The sequence below is a fragment of the Salmo trutta genome, unplaced genomic scaffold (genome assembly GCF_901001165.1).
Source record: "Salmo trutta unplaced genomic scaffold, fSalTru1.1, whole genome shotgun sequence".
In the NCBI taxonomy this organism is placed as follows: domain Eukaryota; kingdom Metazoa; phylum Chordata; class Actinopteri; order Salmoniformes; family Salmonidae; genus Salmo; species Salmo trutta.
This window is the reverse complement of record NW_021822861.1, coordinates 2,856-20,959: the sequence shown is the minus strand read 5'-3', so window position 1 is coordinate 20,959 and position 18,104 is coordinate 2,856. Positions and strand designations below refer to the sequence as shown.

Genomic DNA, 18,104 nt, shown 5'->3' with positions numbered 1-18,104 from the left:
ATTCAGGATTCTGTTTATGTCTACCCCAAAGACAACGTGTGTAAAGCAAGAGCTTCCTGTGACAACCGGAAGTGGTTAAAATCACCCAAGAGCTATTGTCATATTACGTGCGCATAGTGAAAATCACGCAACTCAACCATCTGTTACTCAGTCAATTCTTAAGGTAGAGACTTCTTATTCAGGATTCTGTTTATGTCTACCCCAAAGACAACGTGTGTGAAGCAACAGCTTCCTGTGACAACCGGAAGTGGTTAAAAACACCCAAGAGCTATTGTCATATTGCCACCTGCAGATAGTGAAAATCACGCAACTCAACCATCTGTTACTCAGTCAATTCTTAAGGTAGAGACTTCTTATTCAGGATTCTGTTTATGTCTACCCCAAAGACAACGTGTGTTGAGTAAGAACTTCATGTGACAACGGGAAGTGGTTAAAACAGCCTAGAGCTATTGTCATATGGTCAACCTGCATATAGTGAAAATCACGCAACTCAACCATCTGTTACTCAGTCAATTCTGAAGGTAGAGACTTCTTATTCAGGATTCTGTTTATGTCTACCCCAAAGACAACGTGTGTGAAGCAAGAGCTTCCTGTGACAACCGGAAGTGGTTGAAATCACCCAAGAGCTATTGTCATATTATATGCGCATAGTGAAAATCACGCAACTCAACCATCTGTTACTCAGTCAATTCTTAAGGTAGAGACTTCTTATTCAGGATTCTGTTTATGTCTACCCCAAAGACAACGTGTGTGAAGCAAGAGCTTCCTGTGACAACCGGAAGTGGTTAAAAACACCCAAGAGCTATTGTCATATTACGTGCGCATTGTGAAAATCACGCAACTCAACCATCTGTTACTCAGTCAATTCTTAAGGTAGAGACTTCTTATTCAGGATTATGTTTATGTCTACCCCAAAGACAACGTGTGTGAAGCAAGAGCTTCCTGTGACAACCAGAAGTGGTTAAAAACACCCAAGAGCTATTGTCATATTACGTGCACATAGTGAAAATCACGCAACTCAACCATCTGTTACTCAGTCAATTCTTAAGGTAGAGACTTCTTATTCAGGATTCCATTTATGTCTACCCCAAAGACAACGTGTGTTGAGTAAGAACTTCCTGTGACAACGGGAAGTGGTTAAAACAGCCTAGAGCTATTGTCATATTGCTACCTGCAGATAGTGAAAATCACGCAACTCAACCATCTGTTATTCAGTCAATTCTTAAGGTAGAGACTTCTTATTCAGGATTCTGTTTATGTCTACCCCAAAGACAACGTGTGTGAAGCAAGAGCTTCCTGTGACAACCGGAAGTGGTTAAAAACACCCAAGAGCTATTGTCATATTGCCACCTGCAGATAGTGAAAATCACGCAACTCAACCATCTGTTACTCAGTCAATTCTTAAGGTAGAGACTTCATATTCAGGATTCTGTATATGCCTACCCCAAAGACAACGTGTGTCTATTCTTTTTGCAAAAAAAACAAAAACACACACACACAATTTGGCCATAGGTACATAGTGTGGGGCTTAGAGGCTTATACCGTCTTCAATAGTTACTTTCGTTCAAACGATTCAAGAACCGTCAGACCTAGAGCTCCGACATTTTAGAAACCTGTTCTAGATCTCAAGTCGATAGTGCACGGTGATTTATGGGGCTCTAGAAGGTTCTCTGACCGAGAAACCGCCTCGTACATTTGCAATATTTTCAATTCATTTTGAATATCACGGACATGGCGACATGTAGAAATGTCCCAGAGTCGCAAGACTAGGTGCATTGAAACCGCCTCGGCCCATAGAGACGGACCCCAATGTCTCTGTCCGATAGCTCATTCAGGGACCCTGTAGTAACGCCCTGAAAAAGTGGATTTTCAGCACCAATTAAGGCCATTGCTCGGGCACCGAATGACCTATCGAGCCGAAACTTGGGATTCGGGGTCGCCTCACATAGGCCTACACATAATGTCAGAGCTGGACCCGCAGCTATAACGTAACTATGTGTTTTAGGTTTTTTTATGGTTAAAATTGAAAGCACTGTGAATTATGGGCCTTCTCTGACATATGTGATAGTTGGCTTCTATACGAGTTGGAAACAGTGGATTTGGTGTCAGATGCTATCAGTTTGGTGTCAAAATGACATCTAATTGACTGATGGACGCTGACTGCTGGGTGACGAGCAATGGAGAGGAACCACAGTCACTGCCCGGCCATCCCGAGTTCATCGAGCCAGTCAATAATGCGTTTCTGCAGTATTTTTGAGCATGCCTAATTTTGTGATGCTAAATGCCCATTGAATCATATTGCAAACGTAACGCGCAATATTGCAAATGTAACGCGCATTTGCAATATGATTCAACAGCAAAAAATATCACCAAAGTTGACATGATGAAATCAACACAACGAGCGATGGAGAGGAACCACAGTCACTGCACGGCCATCCCGAGATCATCGGGCCAGTCAATTATGCATTCTGAGCATGTCAAATTCGTTAAAAATGTTAAAAGCAACAGAGTCCCACTTCTCCCTCATCATACATGACAAGTAGACCATCTGCGTTGATTGATGGCTCAACATAGGGATATATATCATTTGGGCAGTATAAATGCCATTTGGACCATGGTTCACTGACTTTTGGGTTTGGAAACCGACTTCCTATGATCGTACATGGCAAACGGACAAACATACTGATGTGGCACATTCAATACTTTCATACATGTATAATTGACAAAAAAATAATTGGACATTTCATTTGCACATTTCTAATGGCATTTGGCAAAAAATATAAATATGTCACTTTTGACTTCCTATGAAATCATATTCCAAATGCACAAATCATATGCCTTATGCACAAGCAAATATGTCACTTTTGACTTCCTATGAAATCATATTCCAAATGCACAAAACATATGCCTTATGCACAAGCAAAAGCAACCCAAAAAACGACATCAATAAAAAACGTCAGAAGCATGTTCATACAGCTCTTATACATGTGTAATTGACATAACAATCGAAAAAAATTCGAAAAACGGTCCAGAAACCACTTTTTTACAAGGTGCTAAGTTTTCAAAAAAAAATAATTTTATCAAAATCTGAGACTTGGGTAAGAATTGGGTATCATTTGCTGTATGAAAATCCAAGGTGGAGCGCGCTCGCCATCTAAAGGAAATTTGGGGTGTTACAATTGGCAATTGCCATCGGAAAATTGCCATATGATTGGCCCGGAGATGGGCCGCTTTGGGTGGTTTTTGCAATCGTGTGTATGATTCGTGCTATGCCAATATGTTGCCATGTTATTTTGTCCAAATCAGGGGGGTATTCCCTTACATTTTCCATGACTTCCACTCTTTTTCTTGTAGTTTCCGTAGTGTAGTGGTTATCACGTTCGCCTCACACGCGAAAGGTCCCCGGTTCAAAACCGGGTGGAAGCTAATTTTAACAAAACAGATAGTGATGACAGAAACAGGGTCATAACTGAAAAAAACGAAACAAATACATAGGCCTGCAGAATACATGAATAGACCAGTCTTAGACATGTCTTTCAATAACCAGAGGCAGATAGTGATAACTGAAAAAAAACGAAACAAATACATAGGCCTACAGAATACATGAATAGACCAGTCTTAGACATGTCTTTCAATAACCAGAGGCAATGCAATGTTATAAAAAAGGTTGTTTGGATCCTGGATGCTAATTGGTTAATAGCAGGGAGTTGAAGCACCACCATCCTAGCAATCTGCGGGTAGTGCCTGTTAGCGGTTACATTAGATTTATAAATGCGCATCCACTGTCCCACGGCCCAGCCAGTCAATTTATAAACTTCATCTCCCCTGGAAAAATGTGTCTAGACCAATGGTATTCAAACCTTTTCAGCAGGGACACCATTTTTTCCTACAGAATTTCTGGGGTCCCCATTTTTTTGCAATCATTTCTTGTGATCCCACCCCAAATACAACTTTAAAATCGGTACGTTACATTTTTTTTTACATCAACAAATAACCTTCAATTACCCAATCAAATACTTTTTTTCTAATTAAATTTCTCAAAAAACGTTTCTATATTGTCTCATACAATAATCTGTACTCATAATATTTTGTTCATAAATAATGAATATATATATCCCCACTGCAGTCCCCCCGACCCCGACTTCAAATATACTTGGTCTAGACAATATTTCCCAATGCCCCTAGGCTAGCATATGGTTTGAAACAGTTGAGGTTTGTCTAAACCTTGCTGTTTGCCTCTCCGACCTGTGGATCAATGTTGCCGTTTTTTTGGTGACCTCCACCGTGCGATGTGTATGAATGTGACCAGAATGACAGCTTCTCTGAGCCAGGCAAATTAATTTATCAGGGTCATTATAATGGATATATCCAAAGAAATGGCAATATAATCCAAGGTAAAACAAACAAAAGTGCAGACAGTTTTCTGTCATTTCAGCTGCTTGATGTGATTGTGTGATAGATTTAGTTGGCTGGCTAGCAAAGGAAAAGTAGCTAGCCTGCATAGCTACAGTGCATTCGGAAAGTATTCAGACCCCTTACTTTTTTCCACATTTTGTTACGTTACAGCCTTATTCTGAAAATGGATTAAGTCAAATAAAATCTATCTACACACAATACCCCATAATGACAAAGCGATAACATATCATTTTTAATTCATAAAAAAGATTTAAAAAATACCTTATTTACATACGTTTTCAGACCCTTTGCTATGAGGCTGGAAATTGAGCTCAGGGCCATCCTGTTTCCATTGATCATCCTTGAGATGTTTCTACAACTTGATTGGAGTCCACCTGTGGTAAATTCAATGGATTGGTCATGATTTGAAAAGGCACACACCTGTCTGTCTATATAAGGTTCCACAGTTGACAGTGCATGTCAGAGCATAAACTAAGCCATGAGGTGGAAGGAATTGTCCCTAGAGCTCCGAGACAGGATTGTGTCGAGGCACAGACGTGGGGAAGGGTACCGATACATTTCTGCAGCATTGAAGGTACCCAAGAACACAGTGGCTTCCATCATTCTTAAAAGGAAGAAGTTTGGAACCACCAAGACTCTTCCAAGAGCCGGCTGCTCAGCCAAACCATCCCTACGGTGAATCAGCCCTTATTCAGGAGTTATTCACACGATAATTCCCGGGATCTCAAGCCTTATTGCTTAGTTAATGTACTAAGTCATTTCTGACTTCATTAGGTTCTGAGAGCGATAAATGCCCCACCCAACCACCCAGCCAAAGTCACACCCTTAGTATCCTACTCATGCAGTTTCCGTAGTGTAGAGGTTATCACGTTCGCCTAACACGCGAAAGGAGACCGGGAGGAAGCACATTTTAACAAATTAGACAGTAAGCCTATTCACTTAGGGCTCGATCCCAATTTAGGAATTCATGCTTTTCCTACGCACTTCTCAGTATTTGTTATTCAGACTTACCCTTTTAAGTCGCGTAACGCACTCTGCTGGGGTGGCTAGCTTGGGCGCTCTGAATAAATTCCTGCTACGTGTGGTCTGAGTTCCATAATGATTCAAATAGGCTACATGTCCCAAATTATTGCAATACTTTAGCTTAATATGATTCACTAATGCTAGCAACCCTCAGGAACAATTCACAAGGATGTGACAGATTAAAGAAAGGTCAACAGAATGAAAGTATGCCAAAATAAATGTATGTGGCTGTTACTGACAGTGGCTCCCGATAGTGGCTAATATTTAACATGATACAAATTGTCAAATAAAACTGGGAAAAGCCCCACAGTTAAGGTGTCATAATACCCATAAAACCTAGCGGTCAAACAGGGAAATAGTTCCAACCATTTTTCCACCATTCATTTTTCCCACAGGGGATTTTAGAAACACTTAAAATAATACATTTGTAGTTCTTTATGATAGCCACATTAGCACTTAATTAGCATTTAATTTTGGGGGGGTAAATACAGGCGAATATTTTTTCTAAAAGTCACCTTGTCCTAGAAAGAATTACACGGTTACCATGCCAGGGTAAGCCAACAAGAAACACAGGCCTTTCTTAATTGATTTTAAAATCCCCTGTGGGGAATATGAATGGTGGAAAAAAGATTGGAACCATTTCCCTGTTCGACCGCTAGTTCTTATGGGTATTATGACTCCTACTGTGGTACTCTATTTGGGATATTATGGGCGGTAGACTTGTGGGCATTCCTAACATTTTCCATGACTTCCACTCTTTTTCTTGTAGTTTCCGTAGTGTAGTGGTTATCACGTTCACCTCACACGCGGAAGGTCCCCGGTTCGAAACCGTGTGGAAACTAATTTTAACAAAACAGATAGTGATGACAGAAACAGGGTCATAACTGAAAAAAACTAAACAAATACATAGGCCTGAAGAATACATGAATAGACCAGTCTTAGACATGTCTTTCAATAACCAGAGGCAGATAGTGATAACTGAAAAAAAACGAAACAAATACATAGGCCTACAGAATACATGAATAGACCAGTCTTAGACATGTCTTTCAATAACCAGAGGCAATGCAATGTTATAAAAAAGGTTGTTTGGATCCTGGATGCTAATTGGTTAATAGCAGGGAGTTGAAGCACCACCATCCCAGCAATCTGCGGGTAGTGCCTGTTAGCGGTTCCATTAGATTTATAAATGCGCATCCACTGTCCCACGGCCCAGCCAGTCAATTTATAAACTTCATCTCCCCTGGAAAAATGTGTCTAGACCAATGGTATTCAAACCTTTTCAGCAGGGACACCATTTTTTCCTACAGAATTTCTGGGGTCCCCATTTTTTTGCAATCATTTCTTGTGATCCCACCCCAAATACAACTTTAAAATCGGTACGTTACATTTTTTTTTACATCAACAAATAACCTTCAATTACCCAATCAAATACTTTTTTTTAATTAACTTTCTCAAAAACGTTTCTATATTGTCTCATACAATAATCTGTACTCATAATTTTTTGTTCCTAAATAATGAATATATATATCCCCACTGCAGTCCCTCCGACCCCGACTTTAAATATCACTGGTCTAGACAATATTTCCCAATGCCCCTAGGCTAGCATATGGTTTGAAACAGTTGAGGTTTGTCTAAACCTTGCTGTCTGCCTCTCCGACCTGTGGATCAATGTTGCCGTTTTTTTGGTGACCTCCACCGTGCGATGTGTATGAATGTGACCAGAATGACAGCTTCTCTGAGCCAGGCAAATTAATTTATCAGGGTCATTATAATGGATATATCCAAAGAAATGGCAATATAATCCAAGGTAAAACAAACAAAAGTGCAGACAGTTTTCTGTCATTTCAGCTGCTTGATGTGATTGTGTGATAGACTTAGTTGGCTGGCTAGCAAAGGAAAAGTAGCTAGCCTGCATAGCTACGGTGCATTCGGAAAGTATTCAGACCCCTTACTTTTTTCCACATTTTGTTACGTTACAGCCTTATTCTGAAAATGGATTAAGTCAAATAAAATCTATCTACACACAATACCCCATAATGACAAAGCGATAACATATCATTTTTAATTCATAAAAAAAGATTTAAAAAATACCTTATTTACATACGTTTTCAGACCCTTTGCTATGAGGCTGGAAATTGAGCTCAGGTCCATCCTGTTTCCATTGATCATCCTTGAGATGTTTCTACAACTTGATTGGAGTCCACCTGTGGTAAAGTCAATGGATTGGTCATGATTTGAAAAGGCACACACCTGTCTATCTATATAAGGTTCCACAATTGACAGTGCATAAACTAAGCCATGAGGTGGAAGGAATTGTCCCTAGAGCTCCGAGACAGGATTGTGTCGAGGCACAGACGTGGGGAAGGGTACCGATACATTTCTGCAGCATTGAAGGTACCCAAGAACACAGTGGCTTCCATCAGTCTTAAAAGGAAGAAGTTTGGAACCACCAAGACTCTTCCAAGAGCCGGCTGCTCAGCCAAACCATCCCTACGGTGAATCAGCCCTTATTCAGGAGTTATTCACACGATAACTCCCGGGATCTCAAGCCTTATTGCTTAGTTAATAGACTAGGTCATTTCAGACTTCATTAGGTTCTGAGAGCGATAAATGCCCCACCCACCCAGCCACCCACCCAGCCAAAGTCACACCCTTAGTATCCTACTCATGCAGTTTCCGTAGTGTAGCGGTTATCACGTTCGCCTAACACGCGAAAGGAGACCGGGCGGAAACACATTTTAACAAATTAGACAGTAAGCCTATTCACTTAGGGCTCGATCCCAATTTAGGAATTCATGCTTTTCATACGCACTTCTAAGTATTTGCTATTCAGACTTACTCTTTTAAGTCGCGTAACGCACTCTGCTGGGGTGGCTAGCTTGGGCGCTCTGAATAAATTCCTGCTACGTGTGGTCTGAGTTCCATAATGATTCAAATAGGCTACATGTCCCAAATTATTGCAATACTTTAGCTTAATATGATTCACTAATGCTAGCAACCCTCAGGAACAATTCACAAGGATGTGACAGATTAAAGAAAGGTCAACGGAATGAAAGTATGCCAAAATAAATGTATGTGGCTGTTACTGACAGTGGCTCCCGATAGTGGCTAATATTTAAAATGATACAAATTGTCAAATAAAACTGGGAAAAGCCCCACAGTGGAGGTGTCATAATACCCATAAAACTTAGCGGTCAAACAGGGAAATGGTTCCAACCATTTTTCCACCATTCATTTTTCCCATAGGGGATTTTAGAAACACTTAAAATAATACATTTGTAGTTCTTTATGATCGCCACATTAGCAGTTAATTAGCATTTAATTTTGGGGGGGTAAATACAGGCGAATATTTTTTCTAAAAGTCACCTTGTCCTAGAGAGAATTACACGGTTACCATGCCAGGGTAAGCCAACAAGAAACACAGGCCTTTTTGAATTGTTTTTAAAATCCCCTGTGGGGAATATGAATGGTGGAAAAACGATTGGAACCATTTCCCTGTTCGACCGCTAGTTCTTATGGGTATTATGACTCCTACTGTGGTACTCTATTTGGGATATTATGGGTGGTAGACTTGTGGGCATTCCTAAAATTTTAAATGACTTCCACTCATTTTCATGTAGTTTCCGTAGTGTAGTGGTTATCACGTTCGCCACACACGCGAAAGGTCCCCGGTTCGAAACCGGGCGGAAACAAATTTTAACAAAACAGATAGTGATGACAGAAACAGGGTCATAACTGAAAAAACGAAACAAATACATAGGCCTGCAGAATACATGAATAGACCAGTCTTAGACATGTCTTTCAATAACCAGAGGCAGATAGTGATAACTGAAAAAAAACGAAACAAATACATAGGCCTACAGAATACATGAATAGACCAGTCTTAGACATGTCTTTCAATAACCAGAGGCAATGCAATGTTATAAAACAGGTTGTTTGGATCCTGGATGCTAATTGGTTAATAGCAGGGAGTTGAAGCACCACCATCCCAGCATTCTGCGGGTAGTGCCTGTTAGCGGTTCCATTAGATTTATAAATGCGCATCCACTGTCCCACGGCCCAGCCAGTCAATTTATAAACTTCATCTCCCCTGGAAAAATGTGTCTAAACCAATGGTATTCAAACCTTTTCAGCAGGGACACCATTTTTTCCTACAGAATTTCTGGGGTCCCCATTTTTTTGCAATCATTTCTTGTGATCCCACCCCAAATACAACTTTAAAATCGGTACGTTACATTTTTTTTTACATCAACAAATAACCTTCAATTACCCAATCAAATACTTTTTTTCTAATTAACTTTCTCAAAAACGTTTCTATATTGTCTCATACAATAATCTGTACTCATAATTTTTTGTTCCTAAATAATGAATATATATATCCCCACTGCAGTCCCCCCGACCCCCACTTTAAATATCACTGGTCTAGACAATATTTCCCAATGCCCCTAGGCTAGCATATGGTTTGAAACAGTTGAGGTTTGTCTAAACCTTGCTGTCTGCCTCTCCGACCTGTGGATCAATGTCGCCGTTTTTTTGGTGACCTCCACCGTGTGATGTGTATGAATGTGACCAGAATGACAGCTTCTCTGAGCCAGGCAAATTAATTTATCAGGGTCATTATAATGGATATATCCAAAGAAATGGCAATTTAATCCAAGGTAAAACAAACAAAAGTGCAGACAGTTTTCTGTCATTTCAGCTGCTTGATGTGATTGTGTGATAGATTTAGTTGGCTGGCTAGCAAAGGAAAAGTAGCTAGCCTGCATAGCTACAGTGCATTCGGAAAGTATTCAGACCCCTTACTTTTTTCCACATTTTGTTACGTTACAGCCTTATTCTGAAAATGGATTAAGTCAAATAAAATCTATCTACACACAATACCCCATAATGACAAAGCGATAACATATCATTTTTAATTCATAAAAAAAGATTTAAAAAATACCTTATTTACATACGTTTTCAGAACCTTTGCTATGAGGCTGGAAATTGAGCTCAGGTCCATCCTGTTTCCATTGATCATCCTTGAGATGTTTCTACAACTTGATTGGAGTCCACCTGTGGTAAATTCAATGGATTGGTCATGATTTGAAAAGGCACACACCTGTCTGTCTATATAAGGTTCAACAGTTGACAGTGCATGTCAGAGCATAAACTAAGCCATGAGGTGGAAGGAATTGTCCCTAGAGCTCCGAGACAGGATTGTGTCGAGGCACAGACGTGGGGAAGGGTACCGATACATTTCTGCAGCATTGAAGGTACCCAAGAACACAGTGGCTTCCATCATTCTTAAAAGGAAGAAGTTTGGAACCACCAAGACTCTTCCATGAGCCGGCTGCTCAGCCAAACCATCCCTACGGTGAATCAGCCCTTATTCAGGAGTTATTCACACGATAATTCCCGGGATCTCAAGCCTTATTGCTTAGTTAATGGACTAAGTCATTTCTGACTTCATTAGGTTCTGAGAGCGATAAATGCCCCACCCACCCACCCAGCCAAAGTCACACCCTTAGTATCTTACTCATGAAGTTTCTGTAGTGTAGCGGTTAACACGTTCGCCTAACACGTGAAAGGTCCCCGGTTCGAGACCGGGCAGAAACACATTTTAACAAATTAGACAGTAAGCCTATTCACTTAGGGCTCGATCCCAATTTAGGAATTCATGCTTTTCCTACGCACTTCTCAGTATTTGCTATTCAGACTTACCCTTTTAAGTCGCGTAACGCACTCTGCTGGGGTGGCTAGCTTGGGCGCTCTGAATAAATTCCTGCTACGTGTGGTCTGAGTTCCATAGTGATTCAAATAGGCTACATGTCCCAAATTATTGCAATACTTTAGCTTAATATGATTCACTAATGCTAGCAACCCTCAGGAACAAATCACAAGGATGTGACAGATTAAAGAAAGGTCAACGGAATGAAAGTATGCCAAAATAAATGTATGTGGCTGTTACTGACAGTGGCTCCCGATAGTGGCTAATATTTAAAATGATACAAATTGTCAAATAAAACTGGGAAAAGCCCCACAGTGGAGGTGTCATAATACCCATAAAACTTAGCGGTCAAACAGGGAAATGGTTCCAACCATTTTTCCACCATTCATTTTTCCCATAAGGGATTTTAGAAACACTTAAAATAATACATTTGTAGTTCTTTATGATCGCCACATTAGCAGTTAATTAGCATTTAATTTTGGGGGGATAAATACAGGCGAATATTTTTTCTAAAAGTCACCTTGTCCTAGAGAGAATTACACGGTTACCATGCCAGGGTAAGCCAACAAGAAACACAGGCCTTTTTGAATTGTTTTTAAAATCCCCTGTGGGGAATATGAATGGTGGAAAAACGATTGGAACCATTTCCCTGTTCGACCGCTAGTTCTTATGGGTATTATGACTCCTACTGTGGTACTCTATTTGGGATATTATGGGCGGTAGACTTGTGGGCATTCCTAACATTTTAAATGACTTCCGCTCATTTTCATGTAGTTTCCATAGTGTAGTGGTTATCACGTTCGCCTCACACGCGAAAGGTCCCCGGTTCGAAACCGGGCGGAAACAAATTTTAACAAAACAGATAGTGATGACAGAAACAGGGTCATAACTGAAAAAAACGAAACAAATACATAGGCCTGCAGAATACATGAATAGACCAGTCTTAGACATGTCTTTCAATAACCAGAGGCAGATAGTGATAACTGAAAAAAAACGAAACAAATACATAGGCCTACAGAATACATGAATAGACCAGTCTTAGACCAGAGGCAGATAGTGATAACTGAAAAAAAACGAAACAAATACATAGGCCTACAGAATACATGAAAAGACCAGTCTTAGACATGTCTTTCAATAACCAGAGGCAATGCAATGTTATAAAACAGGTTGTTTGGATCCTGGATGCTAATTGGTTAATAGCAGGGAGTTGAAGCACCACCATCCCAGCATTCTGCAGGTAGTGCCTGTTAGCGGTTCCATTAGATTTATAAATGCGCATCCACTGTCCCACGGCCCAGCCAGTCAATTTATAAACTTCATCTCCCCTGGAAAAATGTGTCTAGACCAATGGTATTCAAACCTTTTCAGCAGGGACACCATGTTTTCCTACAGAATTTCTGGGGTCCCCATTTTTTTGCAATCATTTCTTGTGATCCCACCCCAAATACAACTTTAAAATCGGTACGTTACATTTTTTTTTACATCAACAAATAACCTTCAATTACCCAATCAAATACTTTTTTTCTAATTAACTTTCTCAAAAACGTTTCTATATTGTCTCATACAATAATCTGTACTCATAATTTTTGGTTCCTAAATAATGAATATATATATCCCCACTGCAGTCCCCCCGACCCCGACATTAAATATCATTGGTCTAGACAATATTTCCCAATGCCCCTAGGCTAGCATATGGTTTGAAACAGTTGAGGTTTGTCTAAACCTTGCTGTCTGCCTCTCCGACCTGTGGATCAATGTTGCCGTTTTTTTGGTGACCTCCACCGTGTGATGTGTATGAATGTGACCAGAATGACAGCTTCTCTGAGCCAGGCAAATTAATTTATCAGGGTCATTATAATGGATATATCCAAAGAAATGGCAATTTAATCCAAGGTAAAACAAACAAAAGTGCAGACAGTTTTCTGTCATTTCAGCTGCTTGATGTGATTGTGTGATAGATTTAGTTGGCTGGCTAGCAAAGGAAAAGTAGCTAGCCTGCATAGCTACAGTGCATTTGGAAAGTATTCAGACCCCTTACTTTTTTCCACATTTTGTTACGTTACAGCCTTATTCTGAAAATGGATTAAGTCAAATAAAATCTATCTACACACAATACCCCATAATGACAAAGCGATAACATATCATTTTTAATTCATAAAAAAAGATTTAAAAAATACCTTATTTACATACGTTTTCAGAACCTTTGCTATGAGGCTGGAAATTGAGCTCAGGTCCATCCTGTTTCCATTGATCATCCTTGAGATGTTTCTACAACTTGATTGGAGTCCACCTGTGGTAAATTCAATGGATTGGTCATGATTTGAAAAGGCACACACCTGTCTGTCTATATAAGGTTCAACAGTTGACAGTGCATGTCAGAGCATAAACTAAGCCATGAGGTGGAAGGAATTGTCCCTAGAGCTCCGAGACAGGATTGTGTCGAGGCACAGACGTGGGGAAGGGTACCGATACATTTCTGCAGCATTGAAGGTACCCAAGAACACAGTGGCTTCCATCATTCTTAAAAGGAAGAAGTTTGGAACCACCAAGACTCTTCCATGAGCCGGCTGCTCAGCCAAACCATCCCTACGGTGAATCAGCCCTTATTCAGGAGTTATTCACACGATAATTCCCGGGATCTCAAGCCTTATTGCTTAGTTAATGGACTAAGTCATTTCTGACTTCATTAGGTTCTGAGAGCGATAAATGCCCCACCCACCCACCCAGCCAAAGTCACACCCTTAGTATCTTACTCATGAAGTTTCTGTAGTGTAGCGGTTATCACGTTCGCCTAACACGTGAAAGGTCCCCGGTTCGAGACCGGGCAGAAACACATTTTAACAAATTAGACAGTAAGCCTATTCACTTAGGGCTCGATCCCAATTTAGGAATTCATGCTTTTCCTACGCACTTCTCAGTATTTGCTATTCAGACTTACCCTTTTAAGTCGCGTAACGCACTCTGCTGGGGTGGCTAGCTTGGGCGCTCTGAATAAATTCCTGCTACGTGTGGTCTGAGTTCCATAGTGATTCAAATAGGCTACATGTCCCAAATTATTGCAATACTTTAGCTTAATATGATTCACTAATGCTAGCAACCCTCAGGAACAAATCACAAGGATGTGACAGATTAAAGAAAGGTCAACGGAATGAAAGTATGCCAAAATAAATGTATGTGGCTGTTACTGACAGTGGCTCCCGATAGTGGCTAATATTTAAAATGATACAAATTGTCAAATAAAACTGGGAAAAGCCCCACAGTGGAGGTGTCATAATACCCATAAAACTTAGCGGTCAAACAGGGAAATGGTTCCAACCATTTTTCCACCATTCATTTTTCCCATAAGGGATTTTAGAAACACTTAAATAATACATTTGTAGTTCTTTATGATCGCCACATTAGCAGTTAATTAGCATTTAATTTTGGGGGGATAAATACAGGCGAATATTTTTTCTAAAAGTCACCTTGTCCTAGAGAGAATTACACGGTTACCATGCCAGGGTAAGCCAACAAGAAACACAGGCCTTTTTGAATTGTTTTTAAAATCCCCTGTGGGGAATATGAATGGTGGAAAAACGATTGGAACCATTTCCCTGTTCGACCGCTAGTTCTTATGGGTATTATGACTCCTACTGTGGTACTCTATTTGGGATATTATGGGCGGTAGACTTGTGGGCATTCCTAACATTTTAAATGACTTCCGCTCATTTTCATGTAGTTTCCATAGTGTAGTGGTTATCACGTTCGCCTCACACGCGAAAGGTCCCCGGTTCGAAACCGGGCGGAAACAAATTTTAACAAAACAGATAGTGATGACAGAAAACAGGGTCATAACTGAAAAAAACGAAACAAATACATAGGCCTGCAGAATACATGAATAGACCAGTCTTAGACATGTCTTTCAATAACCAGAGGCAGATAGTGATAACTGAAAAAAAACGAAACAAATACATAGGCCTACAGAATACATGAATAGACCAGTCTTAGACCAGAGGCAGATAGTGATAACTGAAAAAAAACGAAACAAATACATAGGCCTACAGAATACATGAAAAGACCAGTCTTAGACATGTCTTTCAATAACCAGAGGCAATGCAATGTTATAAACAGGTTGTTTGGATCCTGGATGCTAATTGGTTAATAGCAGGGAGTTGAAGCACCACCATCCCAGCATTCTGCAGGTAGTGCCTGTTAGCGGTTCCATTAGATTTATAAATGCGCATCCACTGTCCCACGGCCCAGCCAGTCAATTATAAACTTCATCTCCCCTGGAAAAATGTGTCTAGACCAATGGTATTCAAACCTTTTCAGCAGGGACACCATGTTTTCCTACAGAATTTCTGGGGTCCCCATTTTTTTGCAATCATTTCTTGTGATCCCACCCCAAATACAACTTTAAAATCGGTACGTTACATTTTTTTTTACATCAACAAATAACCTTCAATTACCCAATCAAATACTTTTTTTCTAATTAACTTTCTCAAAAACGTTTCTATATTGTCTCATACAATAATCTGTACTCATAATTTTTTGTTCCTAAATAATGAATATATATATCCCCACTGCAGTCCCCCCCGACCCCGACATTAAATATCATTGGTCTAGACAATATTTCCCAATGCCCCTAGGCTAGCATATGGTTTGAAACAGTTGAGGTTTGTCTAAACCTTGCTGTCTGCCTCTCCGACCTGTGGATCAATGTTGCCGTTTTTTTTGGTGACCTCCACCGTGTGATGTGTATGAATGTGACCAGAATGACAGCTTCTCTGAGCCAGGCAAATTAATTTATCAGGGTCATTATAATGGATATATCCAAAGAAATGGCAATTTAATCCAAGGTAAAACAAACAAAAGTGCAGACAGTTTTCTGTCATTTCAGCTGCTTGATGTGATGTGTGATAGATTTAGTTGGCTGGCTAGCAAAGGAAAAGTAGCTAGCCTGCATAGCTACAGTGCATTCGGAAAGTATTCAGACCCCTTACTTTTTTCCACATTTTGTACGTTACAGCCTTATTCTGAAAATGGATTAAGTCAAATAAAATCTATCTACACACAATACCCCATAATGACAAAGCGATAACATATCATTTTTAATCATAAAAAAAGATTTAAAAATACCTTATTTACATACGTTTTCAGAACCTTTGCTATGAGGCTGGAAATTGAGCTCAGGTCCATCCTGTTTCCATTGATCATCCTTGAGATGTTTCTACAACTTGATTGGAGTCCACCTGTGGTAAATTCAATGGATTGGTCATGATTTGAAAAGGCACACACCTGTCTGTCTATATAAGGTTCAACAGTTGACAGTGCATGTCAGAGCATAAACTAAGCCATGAGGTGGAAGGAATTGTCCCTAGAGCTCCGAGACAGGATTGTGTCGAGGCACAGACGTGGGGAAGGGTACCGATACATTTCTGCAGCATTGAAGGTACCCAAGAACACAGTGGCTTCCATCATTCTTAAAATGAAGAAGTTTGGAACCACCAAGACTCTTCCAAGAGCCGGCTGCTCAGCCAAACCATCCCTACGGTGAATCAGCCCTTATTCAGGAGTTATTCACACGATACTTCCCGGGATCTCAAGCCTTATTGCTTAGTTAATGGACTAAGTCATTTCTGACTTCATTAGGTTCTGAGAGCGATAAATGCCCCACCCACCCAGCCACCCACCCAGCCAAAGTCACACCCTTAGTATCCTACTCATGCAGTTTCCGTAGTGTAGAGGTTATCACGTTCGCCTAACACGCGAAATGTCCCCGGTTCGAGACCGGGCGGAAACACATTTTAACAAATTAGACAGTAAGCCTATTCACTTAGGGCTCGATCCCAATTTAGGAATTCATGCTTTTCCTACGCACTTCTCAGTGTTTGCTATTCAGACTTACCCTTTTTAGTCGCGTAACGCACTCTGCTGGGGTGGCTAGCTTGGGCGCTCTGAATAAATTCCTGCTACGTGTGGTCTGAGTTCCATAATGATTCAAATAGGCTACATGTCCCAAATTATTGCAATACTTTAGCTTAATATGATTCACTAATGCTAGCAACCCTCAGGAACAATTCACAAGGATGTGACAGATTAAAGAAAGGTCAACGGAATGAAAGTATGCCAAAATAAATGTATGTGGCTGTTACTGACAGTGGCTCCCGATAGTGGCTAATATTTAAAATGATACAAATTGTCAAATAAAACTGGGAAAAGCCCCACAGTGGAGGTGTCATAATACCCACAAAAACTTAGCGGTCAAACAGGGAAATGGTTCCAACCATTTTTCCACCATTCATTTTCCCATAAGGGATGTTTAGAAACACTTAAAATAATACATTTGTAGTTCTTTATGATCGCCACATTAGCAGTTAATTAGCATTTAATTTTGGGGGGATAAATACAGCGAATATTTTTTTTCTAAAAGTCACCTTGTCCTAGAGAGAATTACACGGTTACCATGCCAGGGTAAGCCAACAAGAAACACAGGCCTTTTTGAATTGTTTTTAAATCCCCTGTGGGAATATGAATGGTGGAAAAACGATTGGAACCATTTCCCTGTTCGACCGCTAGTTCTTATGGGTATTATGACTCCTACTGTGGTACTCTATTTGGGATATTATGGGCGGTAGACTTGTGGGCATTCCTAACATTTTAAATGACTTCCGCTCATTTTCATGTAGTTTCCGTAGTGTAGTGGTTATCACGTTCGCCTCACACGCGAAAGGTCCCCGGTTCGAAACCGGGCGGAAACAAATTTTAACAAAACAGATAGTGATGACAGAAACAGGGTCATAACTGAAAAAAACGAAACAAATACATAGGCCTGCAGAATACATGAATAGACCAGTCTTAGACATGTCTTTCAATAACCAGAGGCAGATAGTGATAACTGAAAAAAACGAAACAAATACATAGGCCTACAGAATACATGAATAGACCAGTCTTAGACCAGAGGCAGATAGTGATA

General features: G+C 40.2%; 7 non-coding genes across 7 annotated transcripts; all 7 read left to right on the top strand.

Moving 5' to 3' along the window:
• Positions 1–9,058: 9,058 nt before the first annotated feature.
• On the top strand, positions 9,059–9,131 carry trnav-cac (transfer RNA valine (anticodon CAC)). The gene has a single exon. It is a non-coding gene; the product is annotated as a tRNA-Val (tRNA).
• A 1,833-nt stretch (positions 9,132–10,964) lies between these two features.
• Positions 10,965–11,037, top strand: trnav-aac (transfer RNA valine (anticodon AAC)). The gene has a single exon. It is a non-coding gene; the product is annotated as a tRNA-Val (tRNA).
• An 885-nt stretch (positions 11,038–11,922) lies between these two features.
• On the top strand, positions 11,923–11,995 carry trnav-cac (transfer RNA valine (anticodon CAC)). Its single transcript has one exon. It is a non-coding gene; the product is annotated as a tRNA-Val (tRNA).
• A 1,914-nt stretch (positions 11,996–13,909) lies between these two features.
• trnav-aac (transfer RNA valine (anticodon AAC)) lies at positions 13,910–13,982 on the top strand. Its single transcript has one exon. It is a non-coding gene; the product is annotated as a tRNA-Val (tRNA).
• Positions 13,983–14,866: 884 nt separating this feature from the next.
• trnav-cac (transfer RNA valine (anticodon CAC)) lies at positions 14,867–14,939 on the top strand. The gene has a single exon. It is a non-coding gene; the product is annotated as a tRNA-Val (tRNA).
• A 1,919-nt stretch (positions 14,940–16,858) lies between these two features.
• Positions 16,859–16,931, top strand: trnav-aac (transfer RNA valine (anticodon AAC)). The gene has a single exon. It is a non-coding gene; the product is annotated as a tRNA-Val (tRNA).
• Positions 16,932–17,816: 885 nt separating this feature from the next.
• trnav-cac (transfer RNA valine (anticodon CAC)) lies at positions 17,817–17,889 on the top strand. Its single transcript has one exon. It is a non-coding gene; the product is annotated as a tRNA-Val (tRNA).
• The last annotated feature ends 215 nt before the right edge of the window (positions 17,890–18,104 follow it).